General features: G+C 44.4%; 1 non-coding gene across 1 annotated transcript; it reads right to left on the bottom strand.

Moving 5' to 3' along the window:
- Window positions 1–14,835: 14,835 nt before the first annotated feature.
- Window positions 14,836–14,943, bottom strand: LOC112798597 (small nucleolar RNA R71). Its single transcript, XR_003200203.1, has one exon. It is a non-coding gene; the product is annotated as a small nucleolar RNA R71 (small nucleolar RNA).
- Between the last annotated feature and the right edge of the window lie 8,987 nt (window positions 14,944–23,930).

Below are 23,930 nucleotides of genomic sequence, written 5' to 3'. Positions count from 1 at the left end.
CCTTTTCCTTATAAATTTTTTCATTTTCAAAGGCATTGAGTCTGAACTCCTCTAGCTCATTTAGCTGGAGCAATCTTTTTTCACCAGCTAACTGAGCGTCCATGTTTAGGAACCTGGTTGCCCAGTAGGCTTTATGTTCCAGTTCCACGGGCAGATGACAGGCCTTCCCATACACCAGTTGGTATGGAGAGGTTCCTATAGGAGTCTTGAATGCTGTTCTGTATGCCCACAGAGCATCATCCAAACTCTTTGCCCAATCCTTTCTTTGGGCTATCACAGTCCGTTCTAGGATTCTTTTTAGCTCTCTGTTAGAGACTTCAGCTTGCCCATTTGTCTGTGGATGATACGGAGTTGCCACTTTATGGCTAATTCCATATCTGACCATAGCAGAGTATAGCTATTTATTGCAGAAATGAGTGCCCCCGTCACTGATTAGCACTCTGGGAACGCCAAACCTGCTGAAGATGTGTTTCTAGAGGAATTTTAGCACGGTCTTGGTATCATTAGTGGGTGTAGCAATTGCTTCTACCCACTTAGATATATAATCCACTGCCACCAGAATGTAAGTGTTTGAGTATGATGGTGGGAATGGACCCATGAAGTCAATCCCCCATACATCAAATAATTCAATCTCTAATATCCCTTGTTGAGGCATGGCATATCCGTGAGGCAAGTTACCAGCTCTCTGGCAACTGTCACAGTTACGCACAAACTCTTGGGCATCTCTATAGAGAGTAGGCCAGTAGAAACCACATTGGAGGACTTTAGTGGCTGTTCGCTCACTTCCAAAATGTCCTCCATACTGTGTGATCCATGGCAGTGCCATAGGATCCTTTGTGCTTCTTCTCTGGGTACACATCTGCGGATCATTCCGTCTGCACATCTCTTAAAGAGATACGGCTCATCCCATAGGTAGTACTTGGCATCTAAAATTAATTTCTTTCTTTGCACTCTGCTGTACTCCTAGGGTATGAACCTCACAGCTTTATAGTTTGCAATATCTGCAAACCATGGAGCTTCCTGAATGGCAAAGAGTTGCTCATCTGGGAAAGTCTCAGAGATCTCAGTAGAAGGGAGGGACGCCCCAGCTACTGGTTCTATTCGGGACAGATGATCAGCTACTTGGTTCTCTGTCCCTTTTCTGCCTCTTCTTTCTATATCAAACTCTTGCAGAAGCAACACCCATATTATAAGCATGGGTTTTGAATCCTGCTTTGTGAGTAAGTATTTAAGAGCAGCATGGTCAGTGTACACAATCACTTTGGATCCCACTAGATAGGATCTAAACTTGTCAATGGCATAGACCACTGCAAATAACTCTTTTTCAGTGGTTGTGTAATTCTTCTGTGCATCATTTAGAACACGGCTGGCATAATAAATGACGTGCAGAAGCTTGTTATGCCTCTATCCCAACACTGCACCAATGGCATGGTCACTGGCATCACACATTAGTTCAAATGGCAATGTCCAGTCTGGTGCAGAGATGACTGGTGCTATGACTAGTGATGAGCGGATAATTTGTACGCTTTTTGGCATTGTTTTTAGTATGCTTTTAGTATGATCTAGTTGGTTTTTAGTATATTTTTATTAGTTTTTAGTTAAAATTCACTTTTCTGGACTTTACTATGAGTTTGTGTGTTTTTCTGTGATTTCAGGTATTTTTTAGCTGAAATTGAGGGACCTGAGCAAAAATCTGATTCAGAGACTAAAAAGGACTGCAGATGCTATTGGATTCTGACCTCCCTGCACTCGAAGTGGCTTTTCTGGAGCTACAAAAGCCCAATTGGCGCGCTCTCAACGGCGTTGGAAAGTAGACATCCTGGGCTTTCCAGCAATATATGATAGTCCATACTTTGCTCAAGATTTGATGGCCCAAACCGGCGTTCAAAGTCACCCTCAGAATTCCCAGCGTTAAACGCCGGAACTGGCACCAAAATGGGAGTTAAACGCCCAAACTGGCATAAAAGCTGGCATTTAACTCCAAGAAGAGTCTCTACACGAAAATGCTTCAATGCTCAGCCCAAGCACACACCAAGTGGGCCCGGAAGTGGATTTTTATGTCATTTACTCATCTCTGTACACCCTAGGCTACTAGTTCTCTATATATAGGACCTTTTACTATTGTATTTGGGGAGCTTTTGATCATGTTTTTATGATTGAACCCTCTTTGGGAGGCTGGCCATTCGGCCATGCCTAGACCTTGTTCTTATGTATTTTCAACGGTGGAGTTTCTACACACCATAGATTAAGGTGTGGAGCTCTGCTGTACCTCGAGTATTAATGCAATTATTATTGTTCTTCTATTCAATTCCGCTTGTTCTTGTTCTAAGATACCACTTGTTCTTCAACTTGATGAATGTGATGATCCGTGACACTCATCATCATTCTCACCTATGAACGTGTGCCTGACAACCACCTCCGTCCTACCTTAGATTGGGTGGATATCTCTTGGATTCCTGATACACGATGCATGGTTGATCGCCTGACAACTGAGTGCTCGCCTGACAACTGAGCCAGCCATTCCGTGAGATCAGAGTCTTCGTGGTATAGGCTAGAACTGATGGCGGCATTCAAGAGAATCCGGAAGGTCTAACCTTGTCTGTGGTATTCTGAGTAGGATTCAATGATTGAATGACTGTGACGTGCTTCAAACTCCTGAGGGCGGGGCGTTAGTGACAGACGCAAAAGAATCACTGGATTCTATTCCGGCCTGATCGAGAACCGACAGATGGATAGCCGTGCCGTGACAGGGTGCGTTGAACATTTCCACTGAGAGGATGGGAGGTAGCCACTGACAACGGTGAAACCCTTGCATAAGCTTGCCATGGAAAGGAGTAAGAAGGATTGGATGAAGACAGTAGGAAAGCAGAGAGACGGAAGGGACCAAGCATCTTCACACGCTTATCTAAAATTCCCACCAATGAATTACATAAGTATCTCTATCTTTACCTTTATGTTTTATTCGTATATCACCTATATCCATTTGAGTTTGCCTGACTAAGATTTACAAGGTGACCATAGCTTGCTTCATACCAACAATCTCTGTGGGATCGACCCTTACTCGCGTAAGGTTTATTACTTGGACGACCCAGTACACTTGCTGGTTAGTTGTGCAAAGTTGTAGTGATCACAATTTTGCATACCAAGTTTTTGGCGCCGTTGCCGGGGATTGTTCGAGTATGGACAACTGACGGTTCATCTTGTTGCTTAGATTAGGTATTTTTTCTTCAGAATTCTTGAAGATGAATTCTAGAGTTTCATGATGATCTGTTGAAGTCTGGCTGGCTGTGAAGCCATGTCTAATTTCATTGGACCGAGGTTTCAACTTATCATCACAAGAGCATGTTGATTTCTATCAACCTTGCTGTTGGAGCAGTGATCTGCTAAGGCTTGGCTGGCCTTTGGCCATGTCTAGTGTTTTGGACCGAAGCTTTCTTTGAAAGCTTGGCTGGCTGTGAAGCCATGTCTAATTCCTGGACCGGAGTCTTAGACTAAACATTGCATGATTTCTGGAATTCTCATTAATAATTTTGATACCTTTCTCCACTTAATTTTCGAAAAATCCAAAAAAAAATTTACAAAATCATAAAATCCAAAAATATTTCTTGTTTGAGTCTAGTGTCTCATTTTAAGTTTGGTGTCAATTGCATGCATTCATTCATGTGTCTTAAGGATCTTCAAGATGTTCTTGATGATTTCATTACTCTGATCTTTAATTTCTCTTGACTTGAGTGTTTGTGTTTCTCATATGCATTCTCATTTTGTTAGTGTCAGTAGTATACAAACTGCTAAGTTTGGTGTCTTGCATGCATTGTTATTTGATTTTTGTTGCATTTTGATTTTTCTTCACTATTAAAAATCCAAAAATATTTTTAATTTGTGTCTTTTCAAGTCAATAATACAAAGAATTGAAGATTCAGAACATACAGCAGAAGAATTGCACAGAAAAAGCTGGGCGTTCAAAATGCCCAGTGAAGAAGACAGACTGGCGTTTAAACGCCAGCCAGGGTGCCTGGTTGGGCGTTTAACGCCCAAAAGGGTAGAGTTTTGGGCGTTAAACGCCAGAATGTGCACCATTCTGGGCGTTTAATGCCAGGATGGCACAAGAAGGAAGATTCTGTTTTTAATACAAATTTTTTTCAAGTTTTCAAAATTTTTCAAAATCAAATCTTTTTCAAATCATATCTTTTCAATCAAATCTTTTTCAAAATCGATTTTTTTTATTTTCAAAAATACTTGCTGTTCATACCCTGACCGAGCTCCCCAAACTCGGCAAAGCTTATAGAAGGTCCGACCTCATCCCAAGGCCCACGCTTGAGGTCGGACCTCGGACAAACAAAGCTGAGAAGGCCCATCAGAAGGAACGCAGCCCAAAACCTAGAGGCCGAAAAGGCCCAGGAAAGGCGGTTCCACAAAGATAGAGATAAGACTCCCAAAAGATAAGATAAGATAAGAATATCTTATCCAGGGAAGATCACGGCCAACTATTATAAATACACTGGAGCACCCAGGTATAACTCATACTCTAATTCTACTCAATATCTGCTTGGACCCATGCTAACTTAAGCATCGGAGTGTCATTGCAGGTACAACCACCAACCACTCCCCATATCAAGCTCGGGTCCTTGACCCCACCTCGGGCCTCATCAAGACGACTGAGCTACTCGTTTCAGGTAACCCTCGGAACATTGGCGCCGTTGCCGGGGACCTGGAAGTCATCCCTTTACCATGGCGGACGACCCCTCCAACAATGACCGCGCGGCATCAGAACAAGAGGAGGAAGTTGACACCGGAGAACGACCGGACAGCCCTCTATCACCACGCACTCCAGGAGGAAACAAACAGAATCGCCCAAAGACGTCACTCCCAAACAAAGATCCACAAAATCCCGAAAAAGAAAAGAGCTCGGAAATTCTAGAAGCAGTCCGGGCACAACAAAACCGACTGAAACAACTCGAAGAGGATATAAAGAAGCAAAAGGAAGCTGAACAAGATCTGAGAAGGGAGGCTCGCAAGCGCAGAGAATTAGAAGAAAAACTGCGGAAAATAGAGGCCAACCTGAAAGATCGGACAGAACGCGGCCCCACCCCCGAAGACAACCATGATCCCTTCACGCAAGAGATCATGAAGGAGAAGGTACCGCGAAACTTCAAACCACCAGATATGGATCTCTACGACGGCACCACCGATCCAAGTCACCACCTCAGCAACTTCAGGAGCAGAATGTACCTAGTCGACGCCTCCGATGCGATTCGATGCAAAGCCTTCCCCACCACTCTCACCAAGTCGGCCATGAAGTGGTTCGACAACCTGCCACCAAGATCAATCACCAGCTTCGAAGACCTAACCAAAAAATTCCTGACAAGGTTCTCTATTCAAAAGGACAAAACGAAACATGCCCCCAGTCTACTCGGAATCAAACAAGGTAACCAAGAAACTCTCCGAGAGTACATGGAGCGATTCAACAGAGCCTGCCTGGACATACAACACTTGCCGACTGAAGCAGCCATCATGGGACTAGCAAACGGCCTAAAGGAGGGACCATTTAGCCAGTCCCTATCCAAAAGATACCCGACCTCCCTATACGAGGTGCAGGAGCGAGCAGAAAAATATATCAACATGGAGGAAACCTCCCAGTTAAGAGACTCTTCTAGGAAGGAATCGACCTACCCACTCCGAGATCGAGATCGGGAACAGAGGAAGAAGGAAGAAACCAACTCGGACAAGCCACGGAAGTACCACAGTTACACCCCCCTCCGAGTCTCCTTGGTAGACATCTACAGAGAAGTATGCCACACCGAAAAGATCCCGCCACCTCGACCACTAAAACACAAGAGAGCGGGGAGAGATCTGTCCGAATACTGTGAATATCACAAGCTCTATGGTCATTCTACTAACGACTACCACGACCTAAAGAATGTTATAGAGAAGCTAGCCAGAGAAGGAAAACTCGACAGATACATAGCAGAGAAAGGAGAAGAGACCAAGAAGAGAAGGAGGGGAGATAATGAAGATCGGGCTGAACAAACCCCGCGAACCCCTGAAAGACATGTGCACATGATAAATGGAGGTTTCGCAGGCGGAGGAACATCCAGATCCTCACGCAAAAGACACCTCAAAGAAGTCTATCATGTCCGAGAAGACAGCCCCCTGCCCGACTTACCTACTATCTCGTTTACCCGAGAAGATGCTCAAGGGGTAATACCCGGGCACGACGATCCAATGGTAATCACCATCATCCTAGCAAATGCCAACCTACATCGAACCCAGGTTGACCAGGGAAGCTCAGCAGATATCCTGTTCAAAACGGCCTTCGACAAACTCGAACTTGAAGAAAAAGAGCTAAAGGCCTATCCCACCGACTTATTTGGACTAGGGGACACCCCGATCCATCCCTTAGGATACATCTCGCTACATACCACCTTTGGAAGAGGCGAACAATCTAAAACATTAAGCATCGACTACATCATAGTCGACGTCGCTTCAGCATACAATGCCCTCATTGGGCGACCGACCCTAAACAGACTAGCAGCTATAGTCTCAACCCCACACCTCTGTATGAAGTTCCCTACCACAAAAGGAATCGCTACCCTAAAAGGCGACCAAAAACTGGCACGGCGATGCTATAACGAAAGCCTGAGCCTAAAAGGGAAAGAGGTCAATACAATAGAACTCGGACGAATTCAAGCCCGAGAAGACCTTCGGCCACAACCTGAGGGCGAAACCGAAAAAGTCCAGATCGGGAACACACCTGAAAAAATAACAAACGTAGGAGCAAACCTCGAAGCAGGAATAAAGGAGGAACTCATAACCCTCTTAAGGGAGAATTCCGACCTCTTCGCCTGGAAAGCCTCCGACATGCCAGGCATAAGCCCCGACCTGATGTGCCATAAGCTATCAGTATACCCGGGGTCCAGACCTGTCCAACAAAGACGCCGGAAGCTCGGGCCTGAGCGCATGCAAGCAATAGAGGAACAAGTGCAAGCATTACTGGATGCAGGGTTCATTCGGGAAGTAAAATACCCCCTATGGCTCGCAAACGTGGTCCTGGTAAAAAAGCCCAATGGAAAATGGAGGATGTGCGTCGATTACACGGATCTCAACAAAGCCTGCCCCAAAGACCCATATCCACTACCAAACATCGACGCCTTAGTAGACGCCGCCTCAGGCTACAGATACCTCTCCTTCATGGACGCATACTCGGGATACAATCAAATCCCGATGTACGGACCCGACCAAGAAAAGACCTCGTTCATAACCCCAAGGGCAAACTACTGCTACGTAGTAATGCCCTTCGGGCTGAAGAACGCAGGGGCAACCTACCAGAGGCTAATGAACAAAGTGTTCTCATAACACATCGGACTACAATTAGAGGTGTACGTCGACGACATGCTGGTAAAGACACAAGAAGACGGAAACTTGCTGACCGACCTCACCAGTGTCTTCGGCACCCTCAGAAAGCACAACATGAGACTTAACCCGGCAAAGTGCACATTCGCCGCCGAAGCCGGAAAATTCTTAGGCTTCATGCTGACTCAAAGGGGCATCGAAGCAAACCCGGACAAATGCCAAGCGATACTCAATATGAAGAGCCCGACGTGTGTCAAAGAAGTACAACAACTGAATGGAAGGCTGGCCGCCCTATCAAGATTCTTGGCAGGATCAGCGATAAAATCACTACCTCTATACTCACTCCTAAAGAAAGGGAAACCCTTCTCGTGGACCCCGGAGTGCGAAAAAGCCTTTCAAGAATTCAAGGAATTCCTCGGGCAGCCACCAATCCTAACCCGACCTTTAAAAGGGGAAGAGCTCGTACTATACCTCTCGGTCGGACATCGGGCAGTCGCTTCAGCATTAATAAGAGAAAATGACCAAGGACAGCACCCCATATACTTTGTAAGCAAGGCACTACAAGGGCCGAATTAAACTATCAGAAAATAGAAAAATTCGCCTACGCCCTAGTGTTCACAGCTCAGAGGCTCCGTCCCTACTTTCAAGCCCACACCATCAAAGTCCGGACAAACCAACCCATGAGACACATCCTACAAAAAACAGACCTGGCAGGACGAATCCTACAATGGGCGGTGGAACTGTCCGAGTTCGACCTCCACTATGAAGCCCGGACTGCCATAAAATCTCAGTATCTAGCCGACTTCATCGCAGAATACACTGAGACCCCTGGAAACCCACTCTTATGGAACCTATATGTCGACGGCTCCTCAAACAAAACAGGAAGCGGAGCCGGTGTTATACTCGAAAGCGACCAAGGAACACGGATAGAACTATCCCTAAAATTCGAGTTCCAGGCTTCAAACAACCAAGCCGAATACGAGGCCCTACTAGCAGGACTAAAGCTAGCCGAAGAGGTCGGAGCCCAGAAAATCACAATCTTCAGCGACTCACAGGTCGTCACATCACAAGTAAATGGAAGCTACCAGGCCAAAGACCCCACCATGAAAAAATACCTGGACCAAACACAGGCACAACTGCGCCGCTTTTCAGAAATACAGATTCACCACATACCTCGGGAACAAAACGCCCGGGCAGACGCCCTCTCGAAGCTCGCCAGCACCAAGCCCGGAGGCAACAACAGAAGTCTTCTCCAGGAAACCTTGCAATCCCCCTCCGTGCTAAGAAAGGAAGAAACGCTGAGCATATCCAACCAACAGCAAGGATGGATGACCCCCATACTCAACTACCTGAAGTCGGGAACTCTTCCCGCCGAAAGAAAGGAAGCCAAAAGACTCACGAAAGACGCCCAGAATTATACACTAATTCACGACGTATTATACAGAAGAGGATTCACAACTCCCCTCCTTCGGTGCGTCCCGACCTCAGAAACAAAGAACGTCCTCGAAGAAGTCCACGGAGGCATGTGCGGGAACCATCTCGGAGCTCGGGCATTGTCCAAAAAGGTAGTCCGAGCCGGGTTCTACTGGCCGACCTTGCAGAAAGACTCAACGGAATTCGTGAAAATATGCCCCCCTGCCAAAAACACGCCAATTTCCACAAGGCACCACCAGAAGACCTTATCAGCATCACCGCACCATGGCCCTTCGCAAAATGGGGACTTGACCTACTCGGCCCGTTCCCCCAAGGACCGGGGCAAGTCAAATACCTCATAGTAGGGGTCGACTACTTCACAAAGTGGATCGAAGCTGAACCCTTAGCTACCATTACGGCTCAGAAAAGCCGCAAATTCCTATACAAAAACATTGTCACGAGGTTCGGAGTCCCCTACTCCATCACAACGGACAATGGAACACAGTTCACGGACACAAGCTTTCAGAACTTAGTAGCCGAACTAAAAATCAAACAGCAATTCACCTCAGTCGAGCACCCACAAGCCAATGGACAAGCAGAGGCTGCAAATAAAGTCATCTTGGCAGGGTTAAAACGAAGACTCCAAGAGGCCAAAGGGGCATGGGCCGAGGAGCTCCCCCAGGTACTATGGGCGTATCGGACAACCCCACACTCTACAACGGGAGAATCCCCATTCCGACTAGCTTACGGGATGGAGGCCATGATTCCTATCGAAATAGATGAAAGGTCGCCCAGAGTCATCTTCTACAACGAAGGAGGCAACCCACAGGCACAAAGGGAAGAACTCGACCTCCTCCCCGAGGTCCGAGAAAGAGCCCGAATCCGAGAAGAAGCCTTAAAAAGGCGAGTGGCCCTCAGATACAATCAAAAGGTAATAAAGCGAAGTTTCTCCATTCACGACCTGATTCTAATCCGAAATGACATCGGAACACAAAAGTCGGGAGAAGGAAAGCTAGCCGCAAATTGGAAAGGGTCCTACAAGGTAACAGAAGTCTTAGGGACAGGCTATTACAAAGTATCCGACCTAGAAGGCAATGAGCTGCCCAGGGCCTGGCACGCCTGCAATCTAAGGCGGTACTACAGCTAGAAAAACTTAACCTGAGGTGTACTCTTTTTCCCTACAAGGGTTTTTTAATGAGACACCCGGTTAAGTAAGACACCCGACCTAGTCAAAGGGTAAACACTCTGTAAATATTCTTTCTTTTTTAATACTAATCAAATTTCTCTATTTTCTTCTTCCTCATGATGAAGCAAATCCTAGAAAGTACCCCACCAAGGCGCATTAATTTATGCTCGGCAAAACGCAAAAAATCATTTGCCAAGAGACCATACAAGGTCGGCAAAGATAAAGCGACGAGGTTCAAATTAATGTGAGAAGTTATAAAGTAACTCTGAAAAGGCTCAAAAAGCCAAATAAAAAGAGATTACAAAAATAACTTAAAAAAGCCGACCAACCACAAAGTCGGACCCAACAAAAAGGAGGTACTCGAGCACCCGAGGTCCGAGAAAAAGCTCGGACCCAAGAAAGAAGCCTTAAAACGGCGAGAACCAAGATTTCGACAAACGCTTACTAAAAAGTTGCTTTACAAAAACAACTAAAAAGTACAAGCGAAAGAGCGAAATCAAAGGAAGTTTCGACAAACGCTTACTAAAAAGTTGCTTTACAAAAACAACTAAAAAGTACAAGCGAAAGAGCGAAATCAAAGGAAGTTTCGACAAACGCTTACTAAAAAGTTGCTTTACAAAAACAACTAAAAAGTACAAGCGAAAGAACGAAATCAAAGGAAGTTTCGACAACGCTAGCTAAAAAGTTGTTATCCAAAAACAACTAAAAAGCACAAAAGCGGAAACAGAGTCAAAACGCGAACAAAAAACACCGCATAATAAAGTTACTTCAAGTAGCTAAATAAAGCAAAAGGTGTCCAAAGCGTTCACAGAAACCATCCAAAAACAAAAAGCCCACAAGCCGGGCAAAACACCAAAAAGATTACAGAGGATCAAGGTCCTTTCCGGACTCCACATCAACAGCAGACTGCGGAGGAAACATAGAGATCGGGACTGCATCGACGGCAACGTCATCCCGATTTGGAACCTCCACACCAGACCCACCCCCAACCAAAGGTGAAGTCGGGTTCTTAATCGGAACTCTGGGGTCGGACACCGGAACCTCATCCTCGGGAGGAGCAGGAACAATCTTTCCCTCCACAACAATGTTATCCGTACTGAATAAGCTCAGGTCCAGGTCGGGAGCAAGAACCCGGACCTGAGCCTTCAAATTCTCAAACATAGCATCCATACCCTTGGCCACATGACCTTCTAGCTCGTAAAAATCATCCCGAGCAGATTGCAACTTCTCCTTCGTTTCCACAAGCTCGGCATATAGCCGAGTATAATTCTCCGTAGCCGCCTTCGCCATCTCCTCAGATGTCTTCGCCGCCGCCACAGCCGCGGTAGCTTTAGTTTTCTCTTTCTCCAACAAGGCCTCCAGCTCAGTAATCCTGGCAGCCTTCAGTTGACTAATCTTATCAAGCTCGGACTGAGCCTTCTCAAGTCGGGAACTGGTCGCCCCAAGGGGGGATTTCTTGAACTCCCGGGCAATAGCAGCATGAAGACTGGCCATCCGGACACAGCTCCGCGCCATATACTGAAAATGGTGCTCCATAGACACATCGTCAGTAGAAATGAAAGTCTGAGGGAGGATATGCTGTTCAATCCAACCAAGAGCATCGAAATCCTTATCGTTAAAACCCGCAAGCTCTTGAGAGGTCTTCTGCTTCTTGGGAGGAGGACCCGAAGTCGAAAGAGGAGAAGAAGGAATAGGCCCGGAGGTCGGAGGATCTTGACTTATAGCTCGGAACTGGGGAGTCGGAATAGTCTTCGACCGAGTCTGAACACCCCCAGTAGTCTTCTGCGGAGAAGATCGGGCAGAAGCCTCCCCGGCCTCGATATTACGAGCAGCCACAGACTTCTTCGTCCGACGAAGGAACTTCATGGAATCCGCCTGAGAAGACATCTCTACAAGAAATAAAGAAAGGGATTACCACAACAGAAATTCCAGCAAAAACAAGCAAAACTAAAGTACTAAAAAGATGAATCTCGGAAGAGGTCGGGAACTACCTAACTCGGAACGGAGAAGGCTTGGATCCCCCAACATTTTCTTCGTGTCCAAGTGAGGTGCCCGACCCCATAAACTGCTCACCACACCCACAAAGGCCTGCTCCACCTCATCTAGACTCTCAAAGGTATACTTAACGGACACCACATTCTCCTGCCAACAAAGAGGAAAAGAAGGCTCCCCACTCTCATCTAAAAAGAAAGGTCGGACGTCTCCAGTAGCCCGGACCTTGAAATAAAAGTTCTTAAAATCATGAAAGGACTCATCATACAGGGTACAAAACTTTCTTCCCTGGTTAGCCCTAAAAGAGACCCAAGATACCTTCCCTCCACCCGACCCCGGCTTCGTCAACACAAACAAATAGGAAAAAAGAGAAATAGAGGGAGCAACACCCAAAAACTGACACAAAAGTTGAAACAGCTTCAAAAACGCCCAAGAATTTGGATGGAGCTGCGTAGGGGCAAGGTTACAAGACCATAGCACCTCGGACTCCAGGTCGGTAAAAGGATGTCGGACGCTCAGCTTAGAGAAAAAGCAATCATAGGCATAAAAGAATAGCTTCTCGGAACTATCTAAGGGCGGAAAGCACACTCTCTCCTCGGAATCCGGGGCAACTAGTTCATAATCCCTCTCAGACTCTCTATCTTCACATATGCTACATTGCCTACGAAACCTAGCTAGATACTCAGAATCTACTACAGACGGGACTCTTAGAGGAACAGGATCTACCCAACCAAGACCACTCGGAATCTTGGTCGACATCGCTTGAAGAACCTTTCGAGACATAAAAATTCTTGCCTACAAAGAAGAATACAACAGCAAGCAAAAATCACATAAAAGCAGACAGCGAAAACCCATCCAGCAAAAGAAACAACAATCTTTGAGATAAAAATGCAGCAACCCGGAACAAAATACCAAAAGAAAAGAGCCCCCCCCCCAATATATACAAACAAACAAAGCAATGGCGGCGCCTCTTTTTGGGGCAACCCAGGCATAGAGAAAAAAGAAACAGAAAGCATATGTGCACAAGAAAAGAGATGGGAACAAACCTGGAAAGAAGGAAAGAGGACGATGAGCTCCGAAGCAAAGAGAGCAGAACGGCGACGCAGAGAAAACCCCGGAAGAACACGCGGAAAGACTCGGAGAAGAAGAAAAAGAAAGGAGAAAATGTCGCTCGAAAAAAGAGATGGCAAAACTCAGAAAAACAGGAAGAGAACAGAACAAACAAGGAAAAAGGAAGGGAGCAAATAAATAATGCCTTCACAGAGCCCGAACGGAAACCGAGGAGAAACGGTAAAATGCAATAAATGCTGAAACGGCCATTTTTGAAATTTGAAAAACTACTATGCCCGAGCTCGACCTCTCAAAAAGGACGAACTCGGGCAGGGGCACTGTTCATACCCTGACCGAGCTCCCCAAACTCGGCAAAGCTTATAGAAGGTCCGACCTCGTCCCAAGGCCCACGCTTGAGGTCGGACCTCGGACAAACAAAGCTGAGAAGGCCCATCAGAAGGAACGCAGCCCAAAACCTAGAGGCCGAAAAGGCCCAGGAAAGGCGGTTCCACAAAGATAGAGATAAGACTCCCAAAAGATAAGATAAGATAAGAATATCTTATCCAGGGAAGATCACGGCCAACTATTATAAATACACTGGAGCACCCAGGTATAACTCATACTCTAATTCTACTCAATATCTGCTTGGACCCATGCTAACTTAAGCATCGGAGTGTCATTGCAGGTACAACCACCAACCACTCCCCATATCAAGCTCGGGTCCCTGACCCCACCTCGGGCCTCATCAAGACGACCGAGCTACTCGTTTCAGGTAACCCTCGGAACACTTGCTATCAATTAATGATTTGATTCAACATTTCAAGTATGTTGCCTTTTCTGTTGAGAAAGGTTTAATGTCTGAATCATATCTTTTCTTGATGGCCAAGTCATTAATTTTCAAAATCAAATCTTTAAAATGTTTTTCAAATCATATCTTCTCAATCACATCTTTTTAAAACTAATCATATCTTCTTAACCACATCTTTTTCAAAATAGCTTTCAATCAAATCTCTTTGATTTCTAATTTCAAAATCTTTTTCAAAAATCACTTCACTTCTTTCTCAATCATGGTTTTCGAAAATCAATTAGTGTTTTTCAAAATGTTTTCAAAATCTTTTACTTAATTTTCGAAAACTGCTTCCCCTCTTCTCACATCTTTCTATTTATGGACTAACACTATTCCTTAATGCAAAATTCGAACTCCATCTTCTTTGATAAGTTCGAATTTTCTACCTCTGCCTTCTATTTTTCTTTTCCTCTGACACCTCAAGGAATCTCTATACCGTGACATAGAGGATTCCACATTTTCTTGTTCTCTTCTCTTTCTTATAAGCAGGAGCAAAGACAAAAGCATTCTTGTTGAGGCTGACCCTGAACCTGAAAGGACCTTGAAGCGAAAACTAAGAGAAGCCAAGGCACAACTCTCTGAAGAAGAACCCATGGCAGCCAAAAACAACAACAATGCCAACAATGCAAGGAAGGTGCTGGGTGACTTTACTGCACCTACTCCCGACTTCTATGGGAGAAGCATCTCTATCCCTGCCATTGGAGCAAACAACTTTGAGCTTAAGCCTCAATTAGTTTCTCTAATGCAACAGAATTGCAAGTTCCATGGACTTCCATTGGAAGATCCTCATCAGTTCTTAGCTGAATTCTTGCAAATATGTGACACTGTCAAGACTAATGGGGTTGACCCTGAGGTCTATAGACTTATGCTATTCCCTTTTGCTGTAAGAGACAGAGCTAGAACATGGTTAGACTCACAACCTAAAGAAAGCCTGAACTCTTGGGAAAAGCTAGTCAATGCCTTCTTGGAAAAGTTCTTTCCACCTCAAAAATTAAGTAAGCTTAGAGTGGAAGTCCAAACCTTCAGACAGAAGGAAGGAGAATCCCTCTATGAAGCTTGGGAAAGATACAAACAATTAATCAGAAAGTGTCCCTCTGATATGCTTTCTGAATGGAGCATCATAGGAATTTTCTATGATGGTCTCTCTGAACTATCCAAGATGTCTTTGGATAGCTCTGCTGGAGGATCTCTTCATCTGAAGAAGACGCCTACAGAAGCTCAAGAGCTGATTGAAGTGGTTGCAAATAACCAATTCATGTACACTTCTGAAAGGAATCCTGTGAACAATGGGACTAGTCAGAAGAAAGGAGTTCTTGAGATTGACACTCTGAATGCCATATTGGCTCAGAACAAAATATTGACTCAGCAAGTCAATATGATTTCTCAAAGTCTGTCTGGAATGCAAAATGCACCAGGTAGTACTAAAGAAGCTTCATCTGAAGAAGAAGCTTATGATCCTGAGAACCCTTCAATAGAAGAGGTGAATTACATGGGAGAACCCTATGGAAACACCTATATATAATTCTTCATGGAGAAATCATCCAAATCTCTCATGGAAGGATCAACAGAGACCTCAACAAGGTTTCAACAACAATAATGGTGGAAGAAACAGGTTTAGCAATAGCAAGCCTTTTCCATCATCTTCTCAGCCACAGACAGAGAGTTCTAAGCAGAATAACTCTGACTTAGCAACCATGGTCTCTGATCTAATCAAAACCACTCAAAGTTTCATGACTGAAACAAGGTCCTCCATTAGAAACTTGGAGGCACAAGTGGGTCAGCTGAGCAAGAAAATTACTGAACTCCCTCCTAGTACTCTTCCAAGCAACACAGAAGAAAATCCAAAAGGAGAGTGCAAAGCCATCAACATGGCCGAATTTGGAGAGGAAGGAGAGGCAGTGAACGCCACTGAGGAAGACCTCAATGGACGTCCACTGGCCTCCAATGAGTTCCCCAATGAGGAACTATGGGAATCTGAGGCTCAAAATGAGATCATAGAGATTCCATTGGACTTACTTCTGCCATTCATGAGCTCTGATGAGTATTCTTCCTCTGAAGAGGATGAGTATGTCACTGAAGAGTAAGTTACTAAATACCTTGGAGCAATCATGAAGCTAAATGACAAGTTATTTGGTAATGAGACTTGGGAGGATGAACCCCCTTTGCTCACCAAAGAATTAGATGACTTGTCTAGGCAGAAACTGCCTCAAAAGAGACAGGATCCTGGGAAGTTTTCAATACCTTGTACCATAGGCACCATGACCTTCAAGAAGGCCTTGTGTGACTTAGGGTCAAGTGTAAACCTCATGCCTCTCTCTGTAATGGAGAAGTTAGGGATCTTTGAGGTGCAAGCTGCAAAAATCTCACTGGAGATGGCAGGCAACTCAAGAAAACAAGCTTATGGACTTGTAGAGGATGTTCTGGTAAAAGTTGAAGACCATTACATCCCTGCTGATTTTATAGTCCTAGAGACTGGGAAGTGCATGGATGAATCCATTCATCCTTGGCAGACCCTTCCTAGCCACAGCAAAGGCTGTGATTGATGTTGATAGAGGAGAATTGATCATTCAAGTGAATGAAGAATCCTTGGTGTTTAAGGCTCAAGGATATCCCTCTGTCACCATGGAGAGGAAGCATGAAGAGCTCCTCTCAAAACAGAGCCACACAGAGCCCCCACAGTCAAACTATAAGTTTGGTGTTGGGAGGCCACAACCAACTTCTAAGTTTGGTGTTGAGCCCCCACATTCAAACTCTAAGTTTGGTGTTGGGAGGTTCCAACATTGCTCTGAGCACCTGTGAGGCTCCATGAGAGCCCTCTGTCAAGCTACTGACATTAAAGAAGCGCTTGTTGGGAGGCAACCCAATGTTATATTTTATCTATCTTCTTTTGTTATTTTATTTTTATTTTGTAGGTTGATGATCATGAGAAGTCACAAAATCAATGAAAAAAGCAAAAACAGAATAAAAAACAGAAAGAAAAACAGCACACCCTGGAGGAGAACGTACTGGCGTTTAAACGCCAGTAAGGCTAGCAGATGGGCGTTTAACGCCCAGTCTGGCACCATTCTGGGCGTTTAACGCCAGAAAGGGGCACCAGACTGGCGTTAAACGCCAGAAAAGGGCAAGAACTTGGCGTTAAATGCCAGAAAGGGGCACCAGCCCGGCGTTTAACGCCAGAATTGGCTCAAAACGCATTTTTGCTTGCCATTTGGTGCAGGGATGACTTTTCCTTGACACCTCAGGATCTGTGGACCCCACAGGATCCCCACCTACCCCACCACTCTCTCTCTTCTTCACCAATCACCTCAACACCTCTTCCCCAAAAACCCTTCACCTATTAAATCTCATCTTTCTCTTCACCACTCACATCCATCCTTCATGAAACCCCACCTACCTCACCATTCAAATTCAAACCACTTTCCCACCCAAACCCACCCTCACTTGACCGAACCCTACCCTTCCCCCACTCCTATATAAACCCTCCTTCACTCCTTCATTTTCACACAACCTAAACACCATTTCTCCCCCTTTTGGCTGAACCACAAAGCCCCCTCCATCTCCTTCATTTCTTCTTCTTCTACTCCCTTCTTTCTTCTTTTGCTCGAGGACGAGCAAACCTTTTAAGTTTGGTGTGGTAAAAGCATTGCTTTTTATTTTTCCATAACCATTTATGGCATCCAAGGCCGGAGAAACCTCTAGAAGAGGAAAGGGAAGGCAAAAGCTTCCACCTCCGAGTCATGGGAGATGGAGAGATTCATCTCAAGGGTGCATCAAGACCACTTCTATGAAGTTGTGGCCTTGAAGAAGGTGATCCCCGAGATTCCTTTCAAACTCAAAAAGGGTCAACTTTGATTAAAGGTTGGACCAAGTCCTCATAGACATCTGTGAAGAGGGCGCTCAATGGAAGAGAAAGGGAAGCCGATTCAACTAAGAAGGAATGACCTCAAGCCCATCACTAAGAAAAGGATGGAGCAAACAAGAGACCCCTCTCATCATCAAATCCCTGAGATGCCTCAAGGGATGCACTTTCCTCCACAAAACTATTGGGAGCAACTAAACACCTCCCTAGGAGAATTGAGTTCCAACATGGGACAACTAAGGGTGGAGCACCAAGAACATTCCATCATCCTCCATGAAATTAGAGAAGATCAAAGAATCATGAGAGAGGAGCAACAAAGACAAGGAAGAGACATTGAGGAGCTCAAGCACTCCATAGGATCTTCAAGAGGAAGAACAAGCCGCCATCACTAAGGTGGACCCGTTCTTTAATCTCCTTGTTCTTTATTTCCTGTTTTTCGAAATTTTAGTGCTTATGTTTATCTATGTTTGTGTCTTGTGATCATTAGTGTCTTAGTGTCTATGCCTTAAAGTTATGAATGTCCTATGAATCCATCACCTTTCTTGAATGAAAAATGTTCTTAATTGAAAAAGAGTAGAATTGCATGAATTCTGAATTTTATAACAGTTTAATTATTTTGATGTGGTGGCAATACTTTTGTTTTCTGAATGTATGCTTAAACAGTGCATATGTCTTTTGAATTTGTGGTTCATGAATGTTGGCTCTTGAAAGAATGATGAAAAAGGAGACATGTTACTGAGGATCTGAAAAATCATAAAAATGATTCTTGAAGCAAGAAAAAAGCAGTGAATACAAAAAAAAATTCGAAAAAAAAAGAAAGAAAAAGAAAGAAATAAAGTTGTGATCCAAGGCAAAAAGAGTGTGCTTAAGAACCCTGGACACCTCTAATTGGGGACTCTAGCAAAGCTGAGTCACAATCTGAAAAGGTTCACCCAATTATGTGTCTGTGGCATGTATGTATCCGGTGGTAATACTGGAAGACAGAGTGCTTTGGGCCACGGCCAAGACTCAATAAGTAGCTATGTTCAAGAATCATCATACTTAACTAGGAGAATCAATGACACTATCTGGATTCTGAGTTCCTAAAGAAGCCAATCATTCTGAATTTCAAAGGATAGAGTGAGATGCCAAAACTATTCAGAGGCAAAAAGCTAAAAGCCCCGCTCATCTAATTAATACTGATCTTCATAGATGTTTTTGGAATTCATTGCATATTCTCTTCTTTTTTTATCTTGTTTGATTTTCAGTTGCTTGAGGACAAGCAACAATTTAAGTTTGGTGTTGTGATGAGCGGATAATTTGTACGCTTTTTGGCATTGTTTTTAGTATGTTTTTAGTATGATCTAGTTGGTTTTTAGTATATTTTTATTATTTTTTAGTTAAAATTCACTTTTCTGGACTTTACTATGAGTTTGTGTGTTTTTCTGTGATTTCAGGTATTTTTTGGCAGAAATTGAGGGACCTGAGCAAAAATCTGATTCAGAGACTAAAAAGGACTGCAGATGCTGTTGGATTCTGACCTCCCTGCACTCGAAGTGGATTTTCTGGAGCTACAGAAGCCCAATTGGCGCGCTCTCAACGGCGTTGGAAAGTAGACATCCTGGGCTTTCCAGCAATATATGATAGTCCATACTTTGCTCAAGATTTGATGGCCCAAACCGGCGTTCAAAGTCACCCTCAGAATTCCCAGCGTTAAACGCCGGAACTGGCACCAAAATGGGAGTTAAACGCCCAAACTGGCATAAAAGCTGGCGTTTAACTCCAAGAAGAGTCTCTACACGAAAATGCTTCAATGCTCAGCCCAAGCACACACCAAGTGGGCCCAGAAGTGGATTTTTATGTCATTTACTCATCTCTGTACACCCTAGGCTACTAGTTCTCTATATATAGGACCTTTTACTATTGTATTTGGGGAGCTTTTGATCATGTTTTTATGATTGAACCCTCTTTGGGAGGCTGGCCATTCGGTCATGCCTAGACCTTTTTCTTATGTATTTTCAACGGTGGAGTTTCTACACACCATAGATTAAGGTGTGGAGCTCTGCTGTACCTCGAGTATTAATGCAATTACTATTGTTCTTCTATTCAATTCCGCTTGTTCTTGTTCTAAGATACCACTTGTTCTTCAACTTGATGAATGTGATGATCCGTGACACTCATCATCATTCTCACCTATGAACGTGTGCCTGACAACCACCTCCGTTCTACCTTAGATTGGGTGGATATCTCTTGGATTCCTGATACACGATGCATGGTTGATCGCCTGACAACCGAGTGCTCGCCTGACAACCGAGCCAGCCATTCCGTGAGATCAGAGTCTTCGTGGTATAGGCTAGAACTGATGGCGGCATTCAAGAGAATCCGGAAGGTCTAACCTTGTCTGTGGTATTCTGAGTAGGATTCAATGATTGAATGACTGTGACGTGCTTCCAACTCCTGAGGGCGGGGCGTTAGTGACAGACGCAAAAGAATCACTGGATTCTATTCCGGCCTGATCGAGAACCGACAGATGGATAGCCGTGCCGTGACAGGGTGCGTTGAACATTTCCACTGAGAGGATGGGAGGTAGCCACTGACAACGGTGAAACCCTTGCATAAGCTTGCCATGGAAAGGAGTAAGAAGGATTGGATGAAGACAGTAGGAAAGCAGAGAGACGGAAGGGACCAAGCATCTTCACACGCTTATCTAAAATTCCCACCAATGAATTACATAAGTATCTCTATCTTTACCTTTATGTTTTATTCGTATATCACCTATATCCATTTGAGTTTGCCTGACTAAGATTTACAAGGTGACCATAGCTTGCTTCATACCAACAATCTCTGTGGGATCGACCCTTACTCACGTAAGGTTTATTACTTGGACGACCCAGTACACTTGCTGGTTAGTTGTGCGAAGTTGTAGTGATCATAATTTCGCATACCAACCAGCTTGGCTTTCAGGGTCTCAAATGCCTGCAGACACTGTGTATCAAACACAAATGGTGTGTCAGCAGCTAGCAGGTTGCTCAAAGGTTTTGCAATTTTTGAAAAATCCTTTATAAACCTTCTATAGAATCCTGCATGCCCCAGAAAGCTTCTGATTGCCTTAACATTGGCAGGTGGTGGTAATTTTTCAATTACCTCTACATTTGCCTTATCCACCTCTATTCCCCTGCTTGAAATTTTGTGTCCAAGGACAATTCCTTCAGTCACCATAAAGTGACATTTCTCCCAGTTTAAAACCAGGTTAGTCTCTTGGCACCTTTTCAGGACAAGTGATAGGTGGTTAAGACAGGAGCTGAATGAGTCTCCATATACTGAGAAGTCATCCATGAAGACTTCAAGAAATTTCTCCACCATATCAGAGAAGATGGATAGCATGCATCTCTGAAAGGTTGCAGGAGCATGACACAGACCAAAAGGCATCCTTCTGTAGGCAAACACGCCAGAAGGGCAAGTAAATGCTGTTTTCTCTTGGTCCTGACGATCTACTGCAATTTGGTTGTAACCTAAATAGCCATCCAAAAAGCAGTAATAATCATGACCAGCTAGTCTTTCTAGCATTTGGTCTATGAATGGTAAAGGAAAATGATCCTTTCTGGTGGCTGTATTGAGCCTTCTGTAGTCAATACACATACGCCACCCTGTGACTGTTCTTGTAGGAACCAGTTCATTTTTTTCATTATGAACCACTGTCATGCCTCCCTTTTTGGGGACAACTTGGACAGGGCTCACCCAGGGGCTATCAGAAATAGGATAAATAATCCCAGCCTCCAGTAATTTAGTGACCTCTTTCTGCACCACCTCCTTCATGGCTGGATTTAGCCTCCTCTGTGGTTGGACCACTGGTTTGGCATTATCCTCCAACAGGATCTTGTGCATGCATCTAGCTGGGCTAATGCCCTTAAGATCACTTATGGACCACCCAAGAGCTGTCTTGTGTGTCTTTAGCACTTGAATCAGTGCTTCCTCTTCCTGTGGATTTAAAGCAGAGCTTATAATCACTGGAAAAGTGTCACGCTCTCCCAGAAATGCATACTTCAGGGATGGTGGTAGTGGTTTGAGTTCAGGTTTGGGAGGCTTATCCTCCTCCTGAGGAATTTTCGAAAATTCCTTTGTTTCCTCTGGTTCTTCTTGATCAGGCTGAGCATCCTTGAAGATGTCCTCAAGCTCTAATTCTAGGCTTTCAGTCATATTAATCTCTTCTACCAGAGAGTCAATAATGTCAGCGCCCATGCAGTCATTTGGTGTGTCTGGATGCTGCATAGCTTTTACAGCATTCAACTTGAACTCATCCTCATTGACTCTCAGGGTTACTTCCCCTTTTTGTACATCAATAAGAGTTCGTCCAGTTGCTAGGAAAGGTCTTCCTAGAATGAGAGTTGCACTCTTGTGCTCCTCCATTTCCAGCACCACAAAGTCAGTTGGAAAGGCGAATGGCCCAACCTTGACAATCATGTCCTCTATTATGCCTGATGGATGTTTAATGGAGCCATCAGCAAGTTGGAGGCATATTCGGGTTGGTTTGACTTCTTCAGTCAACCCAAGCTTTCTGATAGTGGATGCAGGTATTAGATTGATGCTGGCTCCAAGATCACATAGGGCTGTCTTGGTGCAAGCACCTTCTAATGTGCATGGTATCATAAAGCTTCCTAGATCTTGAAGCTTTTCTGGTAAGCTTTTCAGAATGACTGCACTGCATTCTTCAGTGAGAAATACTTTTTCAGTTTCTCTCCAATCCTTCTTATGACTTAAGATCTCTTTCATGAACTTAGCATAAGAAGGTATTTGCTCAAGTGCCTCTCCAAACGGAATCTTTATTTCAAGAGTCCTTAGATAGTCTGCAAAGCGGGCAAATTGCTTATCCTGCTCCGCTTGGCGGAGTTTCTGAGGATAAGGCATTTTGGCTTTATATTCTTCAACCTTAGTTGCTGCAGGTTTGTTCCTTACAGAAGTGGTTGAAGAAGCCTTTTTAGAGGGATTACTGTCAGCACTCTCAGGTGTCTGATCCTCCCTTGGCGTCTGAACGCCAGGATTGGGTGAAGATTGGGCGTTTAACGCCAACTTTTCTCCCTTCTCTGGCATTTGAACGCCAGAACTGGGCAGGGAATGGGCGTTTAACGCCAGCTTTCCTCCCCTTTCTGGCGTTTGAACGCCAAAAGTAATCCTCTCTGGGCTCTTACTGTCCTCAGAGGGATTTTGGACAGTGGTTTGGTTATCCTCTGTCAATTATTCCTTATTTGGATTTTTGCTACTTTGAGCAATGTTATTCAATGTCTTCCCACTCCTCAGTTGAACTGCTTGACATTCTTCTGTTATCTGTTTAGATATCTGCTGTTTTGCTTGATTCAACTGCAGTTCTATGTTCTTGTTAGCAACTTTAGTTTCATGGAGCATCTCTTTAAATTCTGCTAACTGTTCTGTCATCAGGAGCAATTGTTGATTAAGCTCAATCATCTGTTCTTGAGGATTAGGATCAGTGGCTACTGCCATGACTTCCCCTTTTGGAGAGAACTCATTGCTAGAGTACAAATATTGATTTCTAGCAATAGTGTCTATAAGCTCTTGAGCCTCTTCAACTGTCTTCCTCATGTGTATAGATCCACCAGCTGAGTGGTCTAAAGACATCTGAGCTTTTTCTGTAAGCCCATAGTAGAAGATGTCTAACTGTACCCACTCTAAAAACATTTCAGAGGGGCATTTTCTTAGCATACCTCTATACCTCTCCCAGGCATTATAAAGGGATTCATTATCCTCTTGCTTAAAGCCTTGGATGTCCAGCCTTAGCTGTGTCATCCTCTTTAGAGGGTAAAAGTGATTCAGGAATTTGTCTGATAACTGTTTCCATGTCTTTATGCTTGCTGTAGGTTGGTTATTCAACCACCTCTTAGCTTGATCTTTTACAGCAAATGGAAACAGTAATAGTCTGTAGACATCCTGATCCACCTCTTTATCACGTACTGTGTCAGCAATTTGCAAGAACTGTGCCAGAAACTCAGTAGGCTCTTCCTGTGGAAGACCGGAATACTGGCAATTTTGCTGCACTATGATAATGAGTTGAGGATTTAGCTCAAAGCTGCTTGCTTTGATGGGAGGTGCACAGATGCTACTCCCGTATGCAGCTGTAATGGGGTTAGCATATGACCCCAAAGTCCTTCTGGACTGCTCAATTCCACTTAGGTCCATGATGGAGAAAGGGAATATGATATGAATTCACAAGCAAAGTATTTTTATATTTTTTTTTTGAATTA

Source organism: Arachis hypogaea, chromosome 4 (genome assembly GCF_003086295.3).
Source record: "Arachis hypogaea cultivar Tifrunner chromosome 4, arahy.Tifrunner.gnm2.J5K5, whole genome shotgun sequence".
In the NCBI taxonomy this organism is placed as follows: Eukaryota; Viridiplantae; Streptophyta; class Magnoliopsida; order Fabales; family Fabaceae; genus Arachis; species Arachis hypogaea.
The sequence above is the reverse complement of the archived record's forward strand: the minus strand, read 5'-3'. Positions and strand labels throughout refer to the sequence as shown.